Here is a 20,139-nt window from a genome sequence, read left to right as displayed (position 1 = left end):
AATGAAACACTGCAAGATGAAATGCATCAAGCTTATGAAGACATAAAAATCATATTGAATCCTGTATCAGTTGCATTTAATAAAGCAAGAAGGTATTTTTATTTGTAATATTTACTGCATGTGTTATGGTTGTACAAAGTGTCTCTCTGCAACCATTATAGGCTGACTCATGCTGTTGGCACTCTGTGTGAATCTCTCATGATAAACAAGCCCCCTGCTCAATGGGGAGGAAAAAAAGAAGGACAGAAAGATGGATGTGCTCATAAACTGAGTTGTAAAGAAAATATTACCAAAATAATAATTCCATATGGGTGTGGTAAACTCATCCCCAAGATTTATCTTCCTATGAACCTGTATTAAACAAAGGATGACATTTGGAGAAGTAATTTTTTTAATCCTCAATTACTGTTGGACACCATTATTTTTTATTATATGGACCCATGAATATAAACTTATATGGACATAGCATGATTATAACTAAATATTCTACTTTTTAATGACCAATTATAACTCTCTAAGAAAATATGACTTTAGGTATCACTAAATTGTCCATAGTAGAAGAAAAACACAAGTTAATGAAGGATTTAAAGTATATTCAAAGCAATTCTTTCAACCACATGTATTTGAAGCTTGGTTCATTTCTTCATAATACAGCGTAGGTCAATAGCTACCATAGTAAAAACATGATAACTTGATTGGGAATAAATAATTGATTTGTTGGTCAAGGTGGCCTAGAACTTTGAGGATAAAGATTATTACATTTGTTGATTTCTTGAAGTCATTATGTTCAGGTGAATCTTATTAAAGAATCAAAGATTAATGTCACGATTGCACCGGTCATCCACATCTGTCACTGATTCACCTAATAAAGACACACATTTAAGCACGCCATCCACACGCTTGTCTGCTCTCATCACCCTCTACCCCGTATATGGACTTACCTGACTGCTTACCTGCCTTGTGGGTAGTTACCCTTCCTTGCACTGACAATCTTTATTCATCCATACTGCAAAGGACAAAGAGACTTTCAGTTGCTAAGTGGTGACTTTCTCTGATACTGTTGGCTTACCTGATTCATTCATTGTGTTTGCACGTTTCAATAAAGAACCTGTATCTTTCAGTCTGCTGTCTCCTCATCTGATCATGACAGAAGACCAGACCAAATCAAATTGGACTCAGCTTTTTTTGTCTCAACTTGAGGCTTTCCTCTGCACAATATTTTAAGACGGCAGGTGGAATATGTGGAGAAATTCCTGAAGTACTGTTACCTGTCTGCGTGAGATGATCGAGTCCATTGCTTTCAAGATGGACTAGATGACAATGACTGCCAACTGCTGCCAGTGAAAGACGGATGTGATGCTAGCACAATTTTTGGACCTTGTACTGTGGCTGTGTGGTTCATCATATACAGTTGAATCATCGGTTTCCCCTAAATGTAATAATTTTTTGCATCAAAATCCATTACTTGACAGTTTTTTTTACCCTCCTTTTCACCCTTTTAAATATGAATTAATCTATTAATTAATCTCTCCTCAAATCTATCAATATCATACACTATTTCATTCAATATATCATTATAATTTTACATGATTAATTTCCTTAATTAATTGTTTGATTTTAAATTACTTAAAAAATGCAGATCATACAATGACTGGAATACATCTGTGGTGTGTCTAACAAAATCAGGAGGTGCAGCTAATATCCAGGAAGAAGAAAAAAATGATGAATGTCTACTCTCTGGAGATATATGGCCAAGATGGCGGCGCGAGTAGATCGCGAGGCTCAGCGTCTCTCCAGATTCTGCAATTTTGCGGTATTTTTCTTGTTCATCTCGGGTCTGTTCGTACAGAACAGCTGTGCTTTTACATCGTACACCCGTTGTGAGCTTTTGGATATTGGTTTGCGAATTTCCGACAGTTTTATGGACAATCTTCGACTCCTTCCTGAGATCGCTAGGACGCCCGAGGCGATGCGCTCTGCCCGGCCGGGCGGAAGTGCTAGAAGGCGGCGCTGTGATCGTAAACAAAGGCGGGGTAAGCGTGGAGGTCTAAGAGCTAAGCTAAGGCTAACTCCTTACCGGCTCTCTTTACCCAGCATTTTCCTTGCCAATGTACGATCGCTAGTGAACAAAATGGAGGAGATTCGACTCAGCATTACACACAGTAAGAAACTTTTGAACTGTAACGTCCTAATCTTCACTGAAACCTGGTTAAACAGCGGAATACCGGACACCGCTATTGAGCTAGCGGGACTCCACACACTCCGGGCGGATAGAACACTAGATGGCTCCGGGAAGAGCAGAGGGGGTGGATTGTGCATTTATATTAACAAAGCTTGGTGCACAAACTCTGCTATTGTTGGGAGTCATTGTTCAGCTAACCTGGAGTTTCTCATGGTTAAATGTAGACCGTTTTATCTACCGCGGGAGTTCACCTCCACTATTATCACTGCAGCCTATATTCCCCCGGATGCTGATGCCAAGCTTGCTATGAAAGAACTTCACGCAGCCATCAGTAAACAACAGACTGATCACCCGGAAGCTGCGTTTATTGTTGCAGGTGACTTTAATCATTCAAACCTAAAGTCAGTGCTACCCAAGTTTCACCAGCATGTTTCCTGCCACACCAGAGGAAACAAAACCTTAGACCATGTTTACACAAACATGGCTGGCGCTTACGTTGCGACACCCCTCCCCCACCTGGGACAGTCAGACCACCTCTCTTTGTTTCTATCACCCAAATATTCACCCCTCATCAACCGTGTGAAGCCATCAGTAAAGACCATCAAGGTGTGGCCTGCGGGGGTTGACTCCACACTCCAGGAAAGGTTTGTAAACACAGACTGGAGTATGTTTGCTTCTCAAGCCACCAGTGGCGCTCACACGGACATTGACTCATTCACTTCCTCTGTATTGGATCATATCAATACCACCATCGACAGTGTTACAACCCAGAAACAGATCACCACATACCCTAATCAGAAGCCTTGGATGAACAGGGAAGTTCGACTCCTGCTGAAGTCACGCAATACTGCCTTCAGATCAGGTGATGCACAAGCCTACAGTACATCCAGAGCTAACCTGAAGAGGGGGATCAAAAAGGCCAAGCACTGCTACAAGCTAAAGATAGAGGGTCACTTTTCCAACTCTGACCCTCGACGCATGTGGCAGGGCATCCAGGCCATCAGTGACTACAAACCCCCCCACTCCACCCCCGCAGCCACTGATGTCAACTTCCTGAACGAGCTAAATTACTTTTATGCTCGTTTTGAAAGAGACAACAGAGAAACTGCCACCAAGCTCAAACCCTCAGCTGACCACCCACCAATCACACTCTCCTCCACAGATGTCTGCAAGGCACTGAGCCGGATCAGCGCACACAAGGCTGCTGGACCAGACAACATCCCTGGACGTGTGCTCAGGGCATGTGCGGAGCAGCTCGCTGGGGTTTTTACAGACATTTTCAACCTGTCTCTTGCCCAAGCAGCTGTACCGACATGCTTTAAACGCACTTCCATTGTGCCAGTGCCGAAACACTCTAACCTGAGGTGCCCTAATGACTACCGCCCTGTAGCACTCACACCCATCGTTATGAAGTGCTTTGAGCGGCTGGTCCTGGAACACCTAAAAGACTCTATACCATCCACATTGGACTCACACCAGTTTGCCTACCGCAGCAATAGGAGCACAGAGGATGCCGTTTCCATGGCACTGCACTCTGTGCTCACCCATCTGGACCATAAGAACACGTATGCACGCATGCTGTTTGTTGACTTCAGCTCCGCATTCAACACTGTCATCCCATCCAAGTTAATAGCCAAACTTGGAGACATGGGCATCAACACTTCAATGTGTAACTGGATTTTGGACTTCCTAACTGACAGACCCCAGAATGTTCGTTCAGGATTCACCTGCTCCACATCCATCACACTCAACACTGGTGTACCACAGGGCTGTGTGCTAAGTCCGTTTCTCTACTCCCTCTTCACCGCCGACTGCAAGCCTGTGTATGGATCTAATTCCATCGTCAAGTTTGCGGACGACACTACGGTGATTGGTCTCATCAGCAACAACGATGAGACTGCCTATAGGGAGGAGATCCAGCACCTGGCTACATGGTGCGCCGAAAATAACCTGCTCCTCAACACCACCAAAACGAAGGAGCTCATCGTGGACTTCAGGAAGGAGTCAAGAGGCACACACGACACCATCCACATCAATGGAATGGCTGTTGAACGTGTCTCCAGTTTCAAGTTCCTGGGGATCCACATCTCGGCGGACATGTCGTGGACGACCAACACCTCCAGCCTGGTCAAGAAGGCTCACCAGCGCCTCTTCTTCCTGAGGACACTGAGGAAGAATCAGCTCTCCTCGGCTATCCTGGTGAACTTCTATCGCTGCGCAATAGAAAGCATCCTGACCAACTGTGTGGCAGTGTGGTATGGGAGCTGCTCTGTTGCGGAGCGCAAGGCACTGCAGCGGGTGGTGAAAACTGCCCAGCGCATCACAGGGACTCCACTGCCTGCCATCGAGCACATCCAGAGGAAACGCTGTCTGCATCGAGCTCGCAGCATCCTCAAGGACTCCTCTCACCCAGCCCACAGACTGTTTTCTCTCCTGCCCTCCGGCAGGCGTTTCAGGATCCACCGGACCAGGACCAGCAGACTAAAGAACAGTTTTTTCCCCAGAGCTGTCTCTTTATTGAACTCAAACCCCCGTTGATCCACTTCCCTCATAAACTGATAACTCTCCTACCTCACATCTTCCTTCACTTTGTTATTTGCACTACCGACTGTTTATCACAGTAACAACTGTTTACATATGCATCTTGCACTGCCATATCTTAACTGGATTATGCTCATTTGCACTGCCGACTGTATTTATAGTACCAATGTTTACATTTGCATTTTGCACTGTACTTCTAACTGTAATATGCAACCACTTTCCACTGCACTTTACACTTTTTTTTCCGGATAGCTCTGTCCATAATTTATTGCACTACCCTAATCCACTGCTATTCCTCATATTAGCCTAGCATATTATTGTATACCTCTATCTGTAAAATTCTGTTTATAGTAATAGCCATCTGTATATTGTATTCATAGTACATATTCACCTGTAAATTCTGTTTATAGTAATAGCCATCTGTATATTTATTCACTGTACATATTCACCTGTAAATTCAGTTCTGTTTATAGTAATAACGTCTCTCTATTTATACATATTTATACATATTCAGTACATATCCATGTCCTGCACTTACGCATCCATTGTATATCCTGCACTTGCTGCTATTGCACTTCTGGTTAGACCTAAACTGCATTTCGTTGCCTTGTACTTGTACTTGTGTAATGACAATAAAGTTGAATCTAATCTAATCTAATATGCATCGCTTTGGCATTTGTTTTACACAAAGTAACTTATTTACACTAAATTACTCGTTTAAAAAAAAAATTTGGCCTGGATTTGGCCTACCCAAATTGAAAAGCTTCCCATACCCACGTACAGTGGTCTAAATACAAAATGTAATTTTATAGGAAACACTTTGAAGTTACATAAAACACTGCTAAAAGTGATAAACATGTAAGTATATGTTGTCTGAGCTGTAATTATAAATCCAAACAACCAACACAAGACATTAAAGGGATATTTCACCCAAAAATGAAAATTATCCCATAATTTACTCACCCTCAAGCCATCCTAGTTGTATATGACATTCTTCTTTCAGATGAATAAAATCGGAGATATAATAACAAATGTCCTGGCTATTTAGCCTATTTTTTGTTTTGTTTTTGTGGTCACATAGCAACTGCCATAAAAGTCAATGGTTCTGATGAAGTATAGCATAGCAAAAAAAAATTCCGGTCTACAATGACCAAACAACACCATCACTAACCGCCACCGGTGTCGCTAATAACAAGGGGTTCTGAATTCTACATAGCCTTTTTATGAATTCTTGATGTTTTTTTGTTGTTGTTGTTGTTGTTTTTTTTACTTACAAAAATGTATCTTCATAAAGGCAGGCGGATTCATCAAATTGCAGTATGTAATACTTTTAATCAGAGATCTAGACATTCAAACATGAATGCATTAACACTATCGGAGGTAATGCCAGCACACAGGGATGCTGATGCTATCTGGTGTCATGACTAATTGGTGACAGAATCATTAAAACACAAAAATCTTGTAGGAGCTCGCCAAAGGCAAACAAGCTTATTACTGTCTTGCCATTTCCAACCCTTCAGCCAGGTACAAATCTGTAATCGATAAAAGACTAAATGTGTGGTTTACAGGTCTCAGAAGACCTGAGCCTATTTATCAAACTTGCCAGGTTTTTGTAATTCACACATAATTGCATCTGATTAGGCGACTGATTTGAATTAATCTGATATGTTGGCATGGTATTACGTTTCTTAATTACTGTGATATTGAGTTGCAATGAGATGTGTTTTATTGCACTTTACCAAAAAAAAAAAAAAAAAAAAAAAAGACATGTCATATTCATTATACTACTTTTTATTAATAATATGTCTGCTATAATTGTGATTCACACTGTGTTGTTTGATGCACACACATAATTGCATAACAGTGACAACAAGCGAGCACTACAGTGATGATGTATTTGTGTGGGCCAGCCCGAAATTTAGCATCACCCTGGTTCCTTTAGAAAATATTGTGCATCCCTACCCTGGCTCCTTCTACAAAAACCAGTATGATTTTTTCATTGGCTTTTGGATTTTTGTAGAAAATAAGCTCTGTGACCAACAAAAGTTTATGATTGTTATGCATCATGATAATCTTCACAAATTAACATAACTGTAATTGTGAAGCCTAAATACAATTGTTAATGTAAAAAGCTAAACATACTGTAAGCTATAAACTTACCACACAATGTTCATACAACTTGGTTACACAACAATGTCACCACCACCACAAAGCTTCTTTCCCTGGAAATCAATATGTGATCAGGGTTAATTTGCAAGACGTGCATTTATGAACAGTGAAGCTGTAAAAGTGGATGTATTACTGATGCATTTAATGTCATAGAATAAGACATGAAAATATACTGAGTTTGTGTTACTATAACGGGAAACAGAAAGCTCTCGTATTTTATCAAAAATATTTTATTTTGTGTTCCGGAGATGAACAAAGGTCTTATGTAATTAATGACAGATATTTCATTTTTGTGTGAACTAACTTTAATTAAATCCTAATAACAAGATCTCATACAAGTACTTTTTATGCTATTAAATCTTGAATTTGTGGGGATTTGTATGATAATTGGGCATTTTACTTTTTTTGAGACAATCCTGCATTGATTTCAAACCTGGCACAACAATAACAAAATAAATCACAGTCACACTTTTTATTAGGTTTCCTTAACTACTATGTATTCACATAAAAAAAATAAGTACATTGTACTTATTGTGTTCGTAAACACTTTTGCTGCTATTGAGGTGGGATACGGGTAAGGTTAGGGATGGTTTTGGTTGTGTGGGTATGTTTAATGGTGGGGAAAGGGGTAAGGGATGGGTCAACAGTGTAATTATAGATGTAATTACAGAAACTAATTACAGTTGTAATTACATGCTGGGATTTTTTTTAAGTATAAGTACAATGCAAAAACATGTATGTACACAATAAGTGCATTGTATCAAATTATTAATTTAAATATTATTACATAGTAGTTAAAGCCACTTAATAGAACGTGGGACCAAAATCACATTAGAAATAAATTATTGATTGCAGTCCTTTCATAAAGCAAAGCCACATGGGACACAGTGCCACCAATTGGTTAGATAAATATCACTTTTTAATGTTTTTGTTTTTTTTTATGTCTGCATGTGCATCAGTATGGAAAGAAGTATGTTTGATTGTTTAAATATTTTTTTCTTTTTTATTTATATACTAAAACAGTGATTTTTTTTATTTTTTTGCTTCAGGTTAACACTGTGCGGTTAGGCAATATCATAGGGTTAGGACCATATGATGCATTCAAGTCATCCTGGGAAGTTTGTTTTTACAAGTTCAGAAAACTTATTAGCCTATTATTATTATTCTGCCAAGGAGAATGATATAAAATGTAGTCTGGATGCTCATATCAGCTCATAAACTGAATAAATGAGTAGTGTTTTCTGGCTAATTTTATCTCTCTTCTTCATTAACAGGAAACATAATGTGTACAAACTACATTGTACCGTCAGCATTCAGAAAATACATTTATCATGATTGAAACCAATTTGCTTCCGCCATTTATTCCCACTCGTAATTACGACTTTGTGGCTTTCATGTGCTTTCAACTCCTAAATACAATCTTTTTCACATGACCTGAATGCACCAATAGTCAATGCTTTTCCTATCTATTGATACTTGCGGGAAATGGACACAAGAATATTTTATGAGTGGAAGAAACATGATCGAGCAGAATCACACGAAAATGTGCATAAATAATACGAGTGTGCAAAAAGAGTTTTGGCGTGCATATGGTACGCAGTTTTTCGTGTGCATATGATACGCAATTTATGCCGTATTATACGCACTGAAAGATTCTGGAATCTACCGCCGCGTCAATATAATATATATATATATATATATATATATATATATATATATATATATATATATATATATATATATATATATATATATATATATATATATATATATATATATATATATATATATATATATATATATCCTACTTAAATTCATATTCAAAGCCTCAATCAATATTCATCCTCCTATATAATTATTATGATTTTAATGATTCTTTCCAGTTATGATTTTGCTTAAATCAAGAGGACCAATGATTGTTTCTTCCTTTATATTTTCTAATGTTTGTATTTGGTCTCTGAGTGGTGACTGTGATTGCTCATATAGCCCGGATTCCAGAGATGAAAAATGGATTTGTCTTTCATGTTATTTCTTTATTTTATTTTATTCTATATTTCCTTTTACTGAAACCTTAAAGCCATAATAATTATCTTTTATATTTCTTTAAAGAATAAAGAATATCATGTATGTGTACTTCTCTCTCTCGAAGGAGAGAGATTGCTGTACCTATGTGTTCTTTTGAGAAAGGTCAGGACCCATTGACACTGACTAAAGTGCGATGCCCTAGTGCTTGTGTGTGTGTGTGTGTGTGTGTGTGTGTGTGTGTGTGTGTGTGTGTGTGTGTGTGTGTTCACATGTTCTGTGCAGGTCTGTTGGAGCTATCTGATCGGTGCTTGACCTAACCAAAAAATAAAAATTCATGCCATAGAGGGTTAATCACATTAATGATGTTAACAAATAAATCAGACAATGCACCAGCAATTTCAATGATATTCTCGCAGTTGTGGTCTTGACAGTCTTGAGATTCTCATGTAAACACACTTAAGTGATGCCATCTTGTTTCATTAGCCTCTCTAAACCGTTGTAGTGAAGCATCTTTCTGGGTCTGATGAAGGACTCTTGTGATTGATTAAGAAAAAAAAAAAAGAAGTCAATATTGCCCTGAGTTTGAAGAGAAAAAAAAAGAATGAAAAAGGATGAAAAAGAGCTTAATGTGCTTGGAATGTTGTTAGTGTACTGACCTTAACTTTACCCAATAAGTATTGACATGTGGTATGGGTCGTTAAATAAGAAGCTTGCCGTGAGAGAATTGGGAAAGACAAAATTAGTTGGCACTGACTGAACCATATGCAAGATTTGAAAAGGTTGAAAAACACACCGTTTCATTTTGTAGACCTCAGATTCCCTCAGTTAAGGTGAAACTTTGTAAAATCAGAAATCCATTTTTATTAAAAGCAAAAAAGCATTTAGATAGAATGGTATTATTTTCAATGACAAAGTTCTAGTCTTTGAACTGATTTTTGTTTTTAAGTCTTCTCCATTAAATAAAAAATGATGGTAAAATTATGGCACTCTAAATAGAAAAGCAATTACGCAATATTGCTTGCCATCAAAATAAACAGAATCCCTCAATTGTGAACAAGGATGAATGTAATTTCAGAATTTCTGCCCTGCAAAATGTGAGTGAATATGTAGCTTATGATGACTGACCCTAAAAAGCCTTTTAACATTTACAAACAACAAAAAGAAAAAAAAAATACACCCATAGCTCGGATGCATTTCCACTCTTTTTCATTCCTCAAAAGCCCTCCCAAAATCTCCAGAAAATGCAAACAAGGTGAGCCTTTTGGATTTTTAAGCCCCTTGACAAAAGAAAACTAATTTTTGATCTTTTGTTCGGAGCTAAAGAGCAACCAGGGTTTTTTCCAAACAGATTTAAAAGGTGCCTGTCTCATCTCTGGATCACTTTGTAGTTGATGAGACATGTTTGAAAGATTTAGCTACCTGAATGGGACCCTCGAAAGGCAATTTATTTTCCTGTGATTCGCAATTCTTCTTGTTTATAGCATCAGAATGAGTTTCAATACTTGATGAATGGGAATCACATTCTAATTTGTCCAAAGCTTGTTAGAAAGAGATAAAACTGGGCTTTGTGTCTTTAACAACAACAACCTCAATAACAGGGCCAGAGGAGAATTACAAACAGCTTGTGTTAAACTACTTTTCATGATCTTCTAACATCTTAAATTTACATTTAAAAAAAAAAACTTTTAAGTCCTTAAAAAAAGTATGCTGTTTGGACATGGCTTTTCTCACACGTTTAAGCCTAAACGCACTTTGTATGTTTTATTCACAAATAAAATAAAGAAATGTAGGAGATACTCCAATGAATGTTTGTTTGTTTGTTTATTTTATTTGTTTACCTTTAAATCAGTTTATCCTAAAGTACAAAAAAGCAAATATTTTCACCATTAGAATCTTGAAAACAAATATTCAATTATCATATCATATGGGGTAGATTGAACCTGCTATACAAAGGCTAATTGTTTCAATTTAGCAAAAAATATACAGGTAATCCCTCGGTTTCAAAGACAAGGTTTAAACCTAGTCCTAGACAAAAAAAGCATTTTTGAGCTGTTTTAACCGAAAGCAACTTGTACTGAAATATCTTACAATATGTCAGTGCAATTGTTTTGTCTCTAGATGCACACCAGTAATATTTTGTTTTCTTCTTTTTTTTCTTCTAAGGCATGTTTATAAAAGCTATATAACTCTTTCCCCACCAAACAAGGAATTTTCCATTATTTGTGAGAAAACACTTCCCCGCCAAACACAGAATTTTCCAGGTTTACGTGTTTTCACTGATATACGCTAGGGGGCGCTGTTAGGCTATGCATCTTCTGAATGAGTACAGAATCTTCTGTTCAAAACACAGGTGTAAAAAATCACAAAAAACAAGCTCTTACTGTTGATGTATTTTATGCTCAGACATTCATACAACAAAATATTCTATGGGCCATTACATTTTTGGGAAAATGATCAAAAACCCTGGCAGTGGCCGGCAATTTTTTTTTTTAAAACACTCGCGGGGAAAGAGTTAAATGTCCTAATTGAACTAAATCAGAATTCTGGTCTATTACACCAGGCCAATATGTATATTGAAGCAGGAAAAGCTTAACATTTAATGGAACTGAAGCAAATATATGGAAAACAATGGCAAAAAAATAAAAATAACTAAACAAGAGAACATTCTCATTTGGAGACTCATGCGCATGCGCGGGTTGTGAGCGCGTTGTTGATGTTAGAGCTCCGTCGAATTGATCCATAATCCTTGATTTTCTCCTTATCACTCGCTTACAAACGATTATTTTCTATTATTTACAGCGTGTGAATATATCTCCGATACGATTCTCTATAAAAAACAATCGGATTGCTTTGATATCACTACTTATATCCGAACTTCCGCTACTAACCGTAGCCCGCTAGCATTGCACGCGTGGTAGCTTATTTACACCGGTAGCCCGCTAGCATTGCACGTGTGGTAACTTATTTACACCGGTAGCCCGCTAGCATTGCACGCGTGGTAACTTATTTACACCGGTAGCCCGCTAGCATTGCACGCGTGGTAACTTATTTACACCGGTCACCACTGAAACCGACAATTCGTCATCGCAGCACATCTGCTACAATGACGAATAACTCGGATGTGTGTCTAATGTTACCTTTGAGTGCAGGCGAGGACACGTTCGAGCTGCATTCGGTGCAGTTGGAGTTGGAGTCGTTGGAGAAGCAGATTCGCGATCTACTAGAGAGACGAGCCGTGCTGAGAGAGCGACGTTCAGCGCTTGAAACATCACGCGCCGATGCGGTTAGTAACCTCTTGACTCCGACCTCGTCTACTCCGTGTGTTTCTCTGCACAGGACCAAAGCACCCAGGACGCGATCATCATCCCTGGTTTCGTTCACTCCGGCGCCGACACGACCCTGGGTGCTTCCACAGCGGAAGACGCGAGCCAGGACCAGAGCGAGGACCTCTCCGCCCCTCCCGGTCTTCGAGATCTCCACCCGGAACCGCTTCTCCCCTCTTCGCGAGACGGAACGCGACGCTGTGGTCATCGGTACTTCCATCGTCCGACATGTCCACGCTACCTCAGGTAAAGGCAAGGTAATCACTCACTGCTTTCCTGGTGCTCGTGTTCTCGATGTCGCTGCGCAGGTTCCCGAGATCCTGAACGGTGACGAGCGCATCAGAGCTGTCGTGCTGCACGCGGGAACGAACGACACCAGGCTGCGGCAGACGGAGGTTCTGAAGAAGGACTACAGGAGTCTGGTCGAGACGGTGCGCAGAACATCGCCTGAAGCAACGATCATCGTGTCTGGACCTCTTCCCACGTACCGACTAGGACATGAAAAGTTCAGTAGATTATTTGCTCTAAATGAATGGTTAATGTCATGGTGTAATGAACAGAAGCTGCTCTTTGTAAATAATTGGAATCTGTTTTGGGAGCGACCTAGGCTCTTCCGTCCTGATGGCCTTCACCCCAGCAGAATCGGAGCGGCTCTTCTGTCGGACAACATCTCCAGAGCGCTGCACACCACCATATGACTAGTAAGTCAAAGTCCAAATCACAGTATTTGCTGTCCTAACTTAACTGACATAAGTACCAATGTAGAACATTATATAGAAACTGTGTCTTTTCCTCGTTTAGTGAGGTCAAACATTAAATCTACTGTAAGATCTAGGAAAAATCTAATTGTGATTAAACCAGAAAATCTCAATATTAGTGAACAAAAACAATGCTGTCCAAACTTAATTGACATAAGTACCAATGTAGAACATTATATAGAAACTGTGTCTGAACATAACTGTGTAGAACATTATATAGAAACTGTGTCTGAACATAACTGTGTAGAACATTATATAGAAACTGTGTCTATTCCTCGTTTAGTGAGGTCAAACATTAAATCTACTGTAGGATCTAGGAAAAATCTAATTGTGATTAAACCAGAAAATCTCAATATTAGTGAACAAAAACAATTTCTAAAACTAGGTCTTCTAAACATTAGATCGCTCACACCTAGGGCCCTATCTTGCACCCAGCGCAATTGACTTTGTACACCGACGCATGTGTCATTCCTATTTTGCACCCGCGCAAAGCGCGCTTTTCCCTCCACAGAAGCACGTCGCTAAACTAGTGAATGAACGTGCGCTACCTGGGCGGTTCAGCGCAAAAAAGGAGGCGTGTTCCGGCGCAAACAATCCCTGGTGCTATTTTGCTGTTCCATTAAACAATTGCGCCACTGACCAGAAAAAACCTAGTCTAAAGTCAGTGGCGCGTTGCGCGTTGTTCATTATGCTATTTTAAGGGCGCATGCTTGACCATAATGTATAGCGTGCACAACGCGCATACACTTTGCTCATGTAATCTACACAGATGCAACAGTTATTTTTGCAAATCATAAATTGTTACACTAAAAAATATTAACACATGAGATGACGGAAATCATTGTGGTGTGCCACGAAGATGTGAAAAAATAGGCATAAATCTAGCTTACAAATGATTCAGGCTAATTGTAATAATTAAGGATAAGACCTGTTTGCCCAATAGTGGCAAGACATATATGTATATAAGGACATCTGACAAATTGGTTTGTCCGTCAAGAACCAGGAAAAAAAATCGACTGAAAAACTGAAAAAACTGAAAGAAAAAAAAGACTGTGAAATCACCTTTACCATAATGTACAACATTACAACTTCACTTCTCTGTCTTTCACTGCTCTTTCAAGAACATCAGTCTCCTCGGCTGTGAACCGCTCCTGGCGTGCGCCTGGTAAATACGCCATAATAATAGCAATCCATAATGGAACTTGCGCACCTGCTTTTAAAGGGAATGTTGGATGACGCTCGGATTGGTTTATTCACGTTACGCCCAAACCACACCTATGAATAATGAAGCTACTTCAGACCAACCCATTTTAGATTTGCGCCGGGCGCAAGAGCCATTTATCCCGCCGGGAAAATAGCAACAGCGCCGAGACCCGCCCACAAAGTTACTTGCGGTTCGCGCTTTGACACTTGCGTTTCAGATCGTTAAAATAGGGCCCCTAAGGCGGTTATTGTAAATGAAATGGTCACAGATAATAGTTTCGATGTACTTTGCCTTACTGAAACCTGGCTTAAGCCAAATGATTATTTCGGTCTAAATGAGTCTACTCCGCCAGGATACTGTTATAAGCATGAGCCCCGTCTGATTGGTCGTGGCGGGGGTGTTGCCACAATCTATAGAGATATTCTAAATGTTACTCATAAAACAGGTCACAGGTTTAATTCGTTTGAAGTACTAGTGCTAAATGTTACGCTCTTAAATGTAAGAAAGAAATCCGTATTATCTCTAGCCTTGGCTACTGTGTATAGACCTCCAGGGCCCTATGCTGATTTCTTAAAAGAGTTTGCAGACTTTCTCTCAGATCTATTGGTCAACGTCGATAAAGCATTAATTGTTGGAGATTTTAACATACATGTAGATAACACAAATGATGCATTAGGGGCTGCATTTACAGATCTATTAAACTCCTTTGGGGTTAAGCAAAACGTCACTGGTCCCACTCATCGTCTTAATCACACACTAGATTTAATTATATCACATGGAACCAACCCAACCGACATAGATATTATACCGCAAAGTGATGATGTCACTGACCATTACACGGTAACTTGCATACTGCGTACTGCTGAAATCTGTCATGTTGCGCCACGTTATCGACCAGGCAGAACAATCCTTCCAACCACTATAGATAGATTCTCAAATAGCTTACCTGATCTGTCTCAGCTGCTAATTGAACCCAAACAAACATATGAACTAGAGGAAATGGCTAGCAGTATGAGCACGATTTTATCTAGCACATTAGAAATTGTTGCACCAATTAGATTAAAAAAGGTTAGAGAGAAAACTAAAGCACCATGGTACAACAGTGCTACACATGTTATCAAGAGAGAAACTCGTAACTTAGAGCGTAAATGGAAACAAACAAATTTAGAGGTCTTTAGAATCGCGTGGAAAGATAGTATGTCACGTTATAAAAAGGCCCTAAAAGCAGCCAGGGCTGAGCATCTCCGCAAAATAATAGAAAATAATCAAAATAACCCAAGGTTTTTATTTAACACCGTGGCTAGACTAACAAATAAACAAGCATCGCCTGAACAAAATATTCCGTCACAGTTTAGTAGTAATGATTTTATGAACTTCTTCACTGAGAAAATAGAAAGCATCAGAAACAAAATTGTAAATGTACAATCTTTAATGATGTCTTATGATTCAACCGCAACTATCGCCCGTCAAGAACTACTACACCGCTTTACAACTATAGGACAGGAAGAGCTAAACAAACTTATCATTGCATCTTAACCAACAACATGTTTATTAGATCCAATACCCACTAAACTACTGAAAGAATTGTTACCTGTAGTGGAAGAGCCTCTTCTCAATATTATTAACTCATCTTTATCTTTAGGTCATGTTCCAAGAATATTCAAGTTGGCAGTCATAAAACCTCTCATTAAGAAGCCACAATTAGATCATAATAACCTAGCAAATTACAGACCAATTTCAAATCTTCCATTTATGTCTAAAATACTAGAAAAAGTTGTGTCCGCTCGATTGTGCGCTTTCTTGCAAGAAAATGATATCTATGAAAAATTTCAATCAGGATTCAGGCCGCATCATAGCACAGAAACGTCTCGGTTACGGATGTAACCCTCGTTCCCTGAGGAGGGAACGGAGACGTAACGTTAGTGACTAACGAATGGGGGTTTCGCTTAGAAGCCTATCAACTTCGAGTTTTGAGAAAACGCCCAATGGCGTGCCAATGCCATGGGGCATGCGGAATTTGCATACGTAGCTCCGCCTCACTGCGTGAGTATATAAGGAAGTACGAGGCAATATCGCATTATGTTACCTGCTTGAGGAGCCAAGACTGAACTCCTGCGTTCCAGGCAACACAGCTGATGTGGCAAGGGGACGTTACGTCTCCGTTCCCTCCTCAGGGAACGAGGGTTACATCCGTAACCGAGACGTTCCCTTTCGTTCAGTCACTACGACGTAACGTTAGTGACTAACGAATGGGGGTCCCAATATAATCCCGCCACTCAGCCGTCTTCCAGCGCCCTGCGTAAGTGTGAGTTCCCTGTCGTAAGACTAGTACGGACGAAGGACTCCCACTTAACACAGGATTACCAAGGTACACTGGGAAGCATATCCCAGTGAGGGAATGCCAAGATGCCTACCCGTGGGGAGGACTTAAGAGACACATATGACCCGGAGAGGGCTGCATATGGAAGATCTCTAGGGTACCAGCCGAAGGTGGATTTTTAACCCTAGGGGTGGCGGGGACACGCCAAGGGAAGAAACCCGCTCACTGCGGAGACTTACGGTGAAATACACATGTGGGGGTCGCCGGAGGGAACCATGCACATGGGGCACCTGGCCGGACATGAGGGTCTGGGCTCGAGAGGGCAGACTGAACTGATGTCGGCGTCGACAGTGCTGGAGGAGCTCAGGGCTCTCGGGGAGCTCACCTGAGGAAAATATCGCACGTATCCAGTCCGTGGAGTGGAGTGGCGAGCAAGCGAAGACACCTGAACCTGGTCCATCACCGGCCCCTCGGGGGGGCGAGTACATAGTCGGACACTGGCTCCACTCGGAGATTGTAGAATCTGGCGAATGTGTTGGGTGTCGCCCAGCCTGCAGCTCTGCAGATGTCTGCTAGCGAGGCGCCATGCGCTAGAGCCCAAGAGGAAGCCACACTCCGGGTGGAGTGTGCCCTCACACCAAGGGGACATGGTCGGCCTTGCTGCTGGTAAGCCAAAGCAATGGTGTCCACTATCCAGTGAGACAGCCTTTGCTTTGAGAGAGCACTTCCCTTCCGCTCTCCACCATAACAGACAAAGAGCTGGTCTGAGGTCCTGAAACACTGCGTCATGTCTACGTAGGCGCGGAGAGCGCGTACTGGACAGAGCAATGCCAAGGCTGGGTCTGCCTCCTCCAAAGGCAGCGCTTGCAGGTTCACCACCTGGTCCTTGAACGGAGTGGTGGGAACCTTGGGCACATATCCAGGCCGGGGTCTCAGGATCACGTGAGAGTTAGCCGGCCCGAACTCCAGGCACGCTTCGTCAACCGAAAATGCCTGCAGGTCCCCGACCCTCTTGACTGAGGCCAATGCGGTCAGCAGAGCCGTCTTCATAGACAGAAACTTAATATCGACCGACCGCAAAGGCTCAAAGGGAGGTCTCTGCAGAGCAGTTAGTACTACTGCGAGGTCCCAAGAGGGTACGAGAGGAGAGCGAGGAGGATTCAGTCTCCTAGCTCCCCTCAGGAACCTGATGACCAGGTCGTGCTGACTTACCTTTTTGTTCTCCAAGAGATCGTGGTGGGCAGATATTGCGGCCACATATACCTTGAGGGTGGAGGGAGACAGCCTTCGCTCCAGCCCCTCTTGGAGAAACTCAAGCACGGACCCGATCGGACATTTCCAGGGGTCTTCTTGGCGGGAAGAGCACCAGGTGACGAAGAGGTTCCACTTCAACGCATAGGCATGCCGAGTGGACTCTGCCCTAGCGGAAGTGATGGTGGCGACCACCGTAGGTGGTAGGCCACTCAAACCTGCCGGGTCCCGTCTAGGAGCCACACGTGGAGGTTCCAAAGGTCGGGACGCGGGTGCCAATGGGTGCCCCGTCTCTGAGTGAGGAGGTCCGGTCTCAGAGGAATAGGCCAGGGAGGGGCTGTCGCAAGGAGAATGAGTTCGGGGAACCAGGTCCGGCCGTGCCAGTACGGGGCGACCAAAAGGACCTGCTCCTTGTCCTCCCTGATCTTGCACAGAAGCTGTGCGAGTAGGCTCACTGGGGGAAACGCATATTTGCGTAGGCCCCGCGGCCAGCTGTGCGCCAGTGCATCCGTGCCGAGCGTGCCCTCGGTCAGGGAATAATACAGGCTGCAGTGGGAAGAGTCGTGGGAGGCAAACAGGTCTACCTGTGCGTCGCCGAACTGTTCCCAAATCAGCTGAACCGTCCGGGGATGGAGTCTCCATTCTCCCGGGAGAGGCTGAAACCGCGAGAGCTCGTCGGCTGCGTGGTTCAGGACTCCCGGAATATGGACAGCACGAAGGGACCTCAGGCGCTTCTGACTCCATAAGACGAGATGGCGGGCGAGTTGAGACATGCGGCGGGAGCGTAGACCGCCCTGGTGGTTGATGTACGCTACTACGGCCGTGTTGTCTGTCCGGACGAGCACATGTTGACCCTTCAGCAACGCTCGGAAGCGGTGCAGGGCGAACCGTACTGCCAGCAACTCGAGGCAATTGACATGCAGGAGACGCTGGGGTCCTGTCCAGGAGCCCGCGGCTGCTTGTCCATTGCACATGGCACCCCAGCCCGTGGCAGAGGCATCCGTCGATACGACAACATGCCTGGAAACTCGTTCTAAGGGCACACCGGCCCGTAGAAAGCTGAGGTTCGACCACGGGGTGAGTGTCTGTAAGCAGGCCCGAGTCACTTGGATCCGGAGCGTGCCAGACTGCCATGCCCATCTCGGGACTCGATCGCGAAGCCAGTGCTGAAGCGGTCTCATATGAAGCAATCCGAGCGGCGTTACCGCGGCTGCAGATGCCATATGCCCCAGGAGCCTCTGAAAAAGTTTCAGTGGAACCGCATTCTTGCTCTCGATTTGTCGGAGGCAAGTCAGCAGAGACTGCGCGCGCTCGCTCGAAAGCTGCGCGTACATGGCGACCGAGTCGATCTCCATACCGAGAAAAGAGATCCTCTGCACTGGGCAGAGTTTGCTCTTCTCCCAGTTGACCCGAAGGCCCAGACGGGTTAAGTGGTGGAGAACCAGATCTCTGTGTCCGCAAACCTGCTCTCGAGAGTGGCCTAGTATGAGCCAGTCGTCGAGGTAGTTCAGGATGCGGACCCCGTGCTGCCAAGGGGGCGCAAGGGCTGCCTCGGCGATCTTCGTGAAGACGCGAGGGGACAGAGATAACCCGAATGGGAGAACTGCGTACTGGTATGCCCGCCCCTCGAAAGCAAACCGTAGGAACGGTCTGTGTCGAGGAAGGATGGAGACATGGAAGTAGGCGTCCTTCAGGTCGATCGCTGCAAACCAATCGTCCGGACGAACGCATTCGAAAAGGCGTTTCGCAGTCAACATCCTGAACAGAAGCCGGTGAAGGGATCGGTTCAAGATGCGAAGGTCCAGGATTGGCCGTAACCCACCGGTTTTCTTGGGTACAATGAAGTAGGGGCTGTAGAACCCCGACCTCATTTCGGCTGGAGGGACAGGCTCGATCGCACCCTTCGCCAGTAGAGTGGCAATCTCCGCACGCATGACGGGGGCATGGGCCCCGGTCACGGTATAGCGGACTCCCCTGTAACGGGGAGGAGCCTGCGCGAACTGAATCGCGTAGCCGAGCCTGACGGTCCGGGCAACCCAGCGGGACAGCCCCGGAAGCTGAAGCCAGGCTTCCAGAGACTGCACCAACGGGGTCATACGGACAGTAGGCGTACCCCGGGTGGGGCAGCGAGGCAGCGTTACCGGCGCGGACAGGGGAGGCTGTTGGGCGTCCCCGGGTCGGAGCACGGTTAACGGCTGCGCCCTGACAGAGGAGACCAGGGAAGGACTCGCGTTCCACGGGGGTCTGCTCTGCCAGGGGGCTGGCGACAGAGAGGGACGAGAGTGGCGTGACCCGAGGGTGGCGCGCACTGCCGTCACCGATCTCTGGGGGCTCAGGGATGGGTTTGTCAGTTCTTTCTTTAACCA

Source organism: Gobio gobio (genome assembly GCF_949357685.1).
Source record: "Gobio gobio genome assembly, chromosome: 11".
Taxonomy (NCBI): domain Eukaryota; kingdom Metazoa; phylum Chordata; class Actinopteri; order Cypriniformes; family Gobionidae; genus Gobio; species Gobio gobio.
This window is presented reverse-complemented; position numbering follows the sequence as displayed.